This window comes from Clarias gariepinus, chromosome 16 (assembly GCF_024256425.1).
Source record: "Clarias gariepinus isolate MV-2021 ecotype Netherlands chromosome 16, CGAR_prim_01v2, whole genome shotgun sequence".
Classification (NCBI taxonomy): domain Eukaryota; kingdom Metazoa; phylum Chordata; class Actinopteri; order Siluriformes; family Clariidae; genus Clarias; species Clarias gariepinus.
In genome coordinates, this window is record NC_071115.1 from 19021516 (window position 1) to 19027515 (window position 6000).

The window sequence follows — 6000 nt, forward strand, 5'->3', positions numbered from 1 at the left end:
TTAATGAAACTTTTTTCACTTCAAAACACCTATAAGGAGAATGTGCATGCTAAAGAAGCAAGCTATCTAACATGCTATAGACTGACAGTGACTTCCTTAGAATCTACTTCTGTTAGCAAAACAAACATAAACAGAACATTTGGTGACTTTGTGTCTTTGAAGTTTTATTGGAATCATGTTTTATAGTGTGACAAGTAATAATCTTAAAAGGCTATCAAAATCACTGTGTAAAACAGGCTTCCATGACAGGTGTTTACTTGCAACCGCAGTAAAGTGTGAAGCAGATCCCATTATGTGCTCTCTGACCTCTGATTGCAACTCAAAACTCAATCATTCTTTTATGACGGTGCACTTCTGCCAGACAAAACCCAATTCTAATTGCATAAAACCTTTACTTTGCTGACTTGGAGAAGAAGTCAGCAAAGTATAAGTTATCGCTTTCCAGTGTGCACTTTCTAATATGGCTCTTAATGGGTTCATGAGTTAGAGAGCTGCGCAGCGAGGAAATTGACTTTCCAATTTAGCGCCTCTAGCCAATATAGGATCATAGGTGTTTCAAAACAGAGACCAGGTCATACTTTGGAGATTTCATAACAATATAACAGGCCATACTGGTTTACTCAAAACATTCTGGCATCCCATTTTAGCAGCTCCTATCCATTGAACTTGGATGTTTTGCAATGTTCAGCAAAAGGTATCTAATAACTACAGTACTAATGGGACGATCACTTGAAATGCATAGGAAATCAACTGATTGTTGAAGACTGATGATTTCTAATTTGATTTGAATCAACTGCTTTGATTTCCTGTGCATTTCAAGTAATTGATTATGAAAAAAAGGCAATGGATCTTAATTGTTAAAATTCCTAAAACACAGTATGCGGCATGATTTTTTTTCTGCACATCCGGGTAACTGCTATGTAGCACAAACATGTGTTGTGCAAAATGGCGAACAATGCATTTCACAGTGACCTGTTACACAATTTTCCTGGGGAAAAGGCCACTCCTGGACCGCTTCTTTGGTTTTAGGAAAAATGAAACAAATAAACCAACAACAAAGGAAAATTGTTGGTGGTTAAGGCACTGGGCTACTGATTGCAAAGTCCCAGGTTCAAACAAGGTTCTAAAACCTCAACATTTCAAATGCATAATAAAGTAAAAATACAAGTAGCTCAAGATAAGGACAATCCCGTGTCTGACAATCCCGTAAATGGTGGTGTAATTGATTTTCAGGGAACACAAGTGCAAATAGCATTAGAGTGTGCGACTCCTTATTTATTGATCATAGATTAGTCTATTCAAATCAATTATTGATTATAGAATGGTTATCAAGAAGTGTTCAGAAAAGGCTGATATTCTTTTTTCCATATTCTTATTACCTGTGTATGCACCTCCAGGCTCCAAATTTGATTCCTGCCTCGGGAATTGATGGGTTTCCTCCCGGTATGCTGGTTTCTTCCCACAGTCTAAAGACATGCAAAAAATTCCCAAATTCCCAAATGTTGACCAGAGGTCCTACCATGGTTGTAAAAAAGGGAGTAATTACAATGGACACCATTTGCCTCTATGGTCCCTAGCTGGACTACCGAGGTTCTTAGATAAATGATGATGGTGTATGTTAATCAAAGAATGTTGTTTTAAATTTAAGCAATATAAACTTCAATCATACTTATGAGATAAAGGATTTCTTAAATAGTAAATATCATATCAGTTTTAAATAGTCTTTTACTTTCATAAACATCTACAAATAAAAAAAAATGTTACATTGACTTATGTACCTTGATGCCCATAAATGGACTGGATTAGCAAATTAGATTTTGTTTTTCTTTGCATTCTCTGTGCAGGCCTAATTTGTGCCTTAAAAGCCATCTTTCCTTGTTTACATTTACATTTACATTTAGCAGATGCCCTATTCCAGAGCGACTTACAAAAGAGTTTTGAAGATTTGAAGCTTTTTGTTATACAGAGAATCACAATTTGTGGTTGCTGAAACCATAATATCTCATTCCAAAGGTGTGAGTGGTTGAACTAGGTGGCATGTGATTAAAAAGACATCTACATGATTGCTAGACCCAGCAGATCCTTGTCCAGAGTGTCACACTGCTTCTACGTCAATGCCATTAATCTAACCTACTGTAGTTTTCTTAGATCTTTATGCTTGACATATTTTCTGATTGCAAGACATCAACATTAAGAACCGTGCTTTTAATACTGTATATCCTAATCTAACATTTTGTTGCCACAAATATTATCAAATACCCTAATAGAGCGTACTGTAGGTCTTTTAGAAGAATAGCCTCCATCTATTCATTACAGTTCCAGAGACTTCTGACTATCTTTATTGATGAAGTAACAATGTTCTGTTCACCTTACTTAAGACACTTTTTTTCACCTTTAATTTGCCACCACTCGATTTATTCAAGTCCACATCTGCTATGTCGGACATGTTATATATATTTTTTTATGTCAACGCCATGCTAAAATATGCTCAAATATGTTAATGTCGACTACTTTGTTGATTTAAGGGTTGGGGCGCTGGTGGCTCAGTGGTTGGTTCCTTGCCTACCATGCGGAAGGCCCAGGTTTGATTCCCAGTCCCTGGATGCAGTGCCGGTCGTAAGCCTGGATAAAACGGGAGGGTTTTGTCAGAAAGGGCATGCAGTGTAAAACCTGTGTCAAGTTGTTGTGTGTAAAATAGTATAACTCTATTTTGGTCCAGTGTGGCGACCCCCCATCAGGAGCTGGTCGTAAGCCTGATCAGGAGCAGCCGAAAGGATAACAGCTTTATTGATTAAGCACTTTAATTTTCTGCCCATTACGGAATGTGTAATACCCTTTGTTCATCCTCTCTGTTAGATTCAATTTAGTTTTGAAACGATGCACAAACATTTCTAGAAGTGTGCAGAATAAAAAAAAATCAAGTGGCATAGAGCAACTCACCACAGTCATATCCTGATAATCCAAATTTCTGGACACCATTACCTGTTTCCATTGCAGTTTCATTTGAGTTCAGCTGATAGGAAATGCTGGGGTTCTGAATTCATGTAGGTGCTCATTGGTGCTAGAGACTTGATCGCTCATTAAGCAAAAAATAGTATAACTCAAATCCCTTCTCTAAGAGAAAAAAATCTATACGTGCCACAATTCGTTTCCTTTGTAAGTGTCTCTGGAAAATGTATCTTCTCCACAAGGAACAGACTAATACACCACTTCAGTGCAATGGTATTTTCTAATGGCCTTATTTTAAAAAGGTTATAAGCTTTAGTTCCAAAAAGTTTGGAAAAACTATGCCAGCTTTTTACATCACTGCTTGTTTTATTTCATGCATAAATTCTCTTTTTGGCCAATTATACATTGATGCACAAAGGAGCATAATATATTTTAAAACCTGCAAATAGACAAGCGACATCAACTATTTCTAGGAAAATATTCCAGTTTTACAGTAAAAGCTTCTCTATGGTATTTTTTTTTTACTTAATAATGTACATACATGTACATGCTAATGCAAAAGAAACAACAAGCGCTATCTAGGAAACATATATACAATATTTTGTATATCAACTCAAAGTAATTCTAAAGAGACAGTAAAGATTATGATGTAAGGTATATTTCAAATGGCATAAATATTAAAATTTCGCTGGTCAGTGTTCATTCATTGTTAAAGTTCCAGGTTGCAAAACAAACAGTCATGTTTTTAATACAATACAGTATTTCCCAGAGAATTAGAAACAATTATGGCTGTTGAAGTAGGAATTACTAAACGTCTCTTCCATTTTTTATCTGAAAAGCATCATTGCTGTTTTGTTCCAGACAGCATTTTTTATTATGTTTAATAATAACTGCCTATGATGCAAAATCACACTGTTGCTTAGACAAGTGTAAAAGAAACTATTTTTCCTAATCTGTTACTGTATATGACATCATTATGCAGTTTATTTAAAAAAAAATCTTTAAACTTTAAAACTATTTTTCAAATTTGTGGTTTAATTACCATGTTTCACAGAATTTAGTTTTATGCTGATGGGGGGGGGGGGGGTCTGCCCGTAGATACATTTTATAATATGAATTCAGATACAACTAGTGGGACTTGAGTATTTTATTAACAATAAAATTAATATGAATTAAAATAGACTTGAGGACAGTTTAATTGGGTATAAAACCAGTTCCATGATAAATGCATTAAAACATCATATATACATGTAATTATATATGTGGTTTGCATGAGAATGAATATATTTGAGAAGCTTTATATCAAGACATGTACTGTAAAAGCCGTATCTACTTTGGGGCATCATGTTGGCACTGGGTGTAAGTTCCCATTCTCTTTATGTCCCTTTGATGTTTATCTGGGTTGTCTGGTTTCAAAAATGCCCAGATGTATCTGTAAATTGGTGTGAATGAGTGTGTGAAGGTGTGTGCATGATGCCCTGTGATAAATTCTTCCACCTTGAATGGGGTGTTAATTGATCTATCATGACCCTGAACAGGGTTAAGCGGTTAAAGAAGAATGAATGAATGCCTGTTTTGACAATAATAGAGTCATTCTTAAATTTACAGGTAAAAATGAAAGGTAATGCACATTTAAACATCATATCTTGTGACATAGGTCTTACATATAAACACAGTGTTCTAAATCTTCCCTGCCATCACACCTAAATTGATAAATATTTTATCTTTTTGTCTTGCAAAGCCAATTCCCAAGTGAACTATCAAAGCTTAATTATTCCATCAAACTCCCATAATGATATTACTATTGGCATATTCTTCTGTTAGAGTTCTTAAATACAATATTGAAATTATTTATATATCACTTTTAACCATGGTCACAGTTGCAAAGCAGCTTTACAGAATAAAAAAAAAGGGAAATTAGTATGAAATGTGTAAGAAAATATGTATAAATCAGAATGATCAGATCACAAGCCGAGGGTGACGGTGGCGAGAAAAAACTCCCTGATATGGCAATAGGGAAAACCTTGAGAGGAACCAGACGCAACAGGGAACCCATCCTCATTTGGGTGATAACGGATAGCAGGAATTAATGCACAGTCATACAGGGAATTAGTCAGCTGGAAATTCAGGATAGCACATGAGGTGTTCAAGTTAATATGGAGTACACTTTTGTAATTGAAGGCTCGGGTTTAAAACTGTTTGTACGACTTTCAGTCCTGAATATTGAGTGACTGCAGTCACAAGCCATCAGAGGACAACTGTCTGCATTAGACGAGTCCAAGACCATCTTCATAGTAAATGTAAATATTAAATATTCAATACTTTATTGTGAAACTAATTTCAGGAAAGGAATTTAAGATTAAGCATATAAATGAGTGCTAATGTTTATTACATTCAGGCAGCTTTATGACTCTTTCAATTTTTATTTTTAATGCCAACTAGTTTCTACCTATTTTCTTGATAATTTGAATGTCTCAGCTTGAATCCAGTTTGGAGAACTATTGCTCTCCTAGTCACCATACTGATGTCCTGTGAGATAGCTAAAACAGCACAGGTTCCTAAACAGCGCCCAGAGGAACCTCTATCGTTATTACACTTGGCTGAGCTAATAAATATCGTAAAAAAAACTGTGCTCATTGGAATTCAGAAAATATATAGTATGGTTGTACTGCATTAAGATGAGAAATGAAATGTGTACATTTTCTAAAATCCTTTATCATGTAAAATATCATATAAGTTAAATATTTATAACCAGCATAAGTACCTGTTGTTGATGTGAAAAGTGTTTGTAGAAAGAAAGACCAGCTTTAATGTAATCAGTGATATTATTATTTCAGTTTGAAGCCCACGTACGTCTGGTTGCCCTTCTGTACGACAGAACTCTCTGACTAACTATTAATGTAAAGGGTGAGTATCTTAGGTTTAGGTTCAATATCTTATGTTTAATACCTTAAAATTTACTTATACCACTTTAGCGCCATTATTTCAGCTGTAAACAATGTAAGTAATATTCAGTTTAGCTTTTCTAATTAATGTCTATTGGTGCAGATG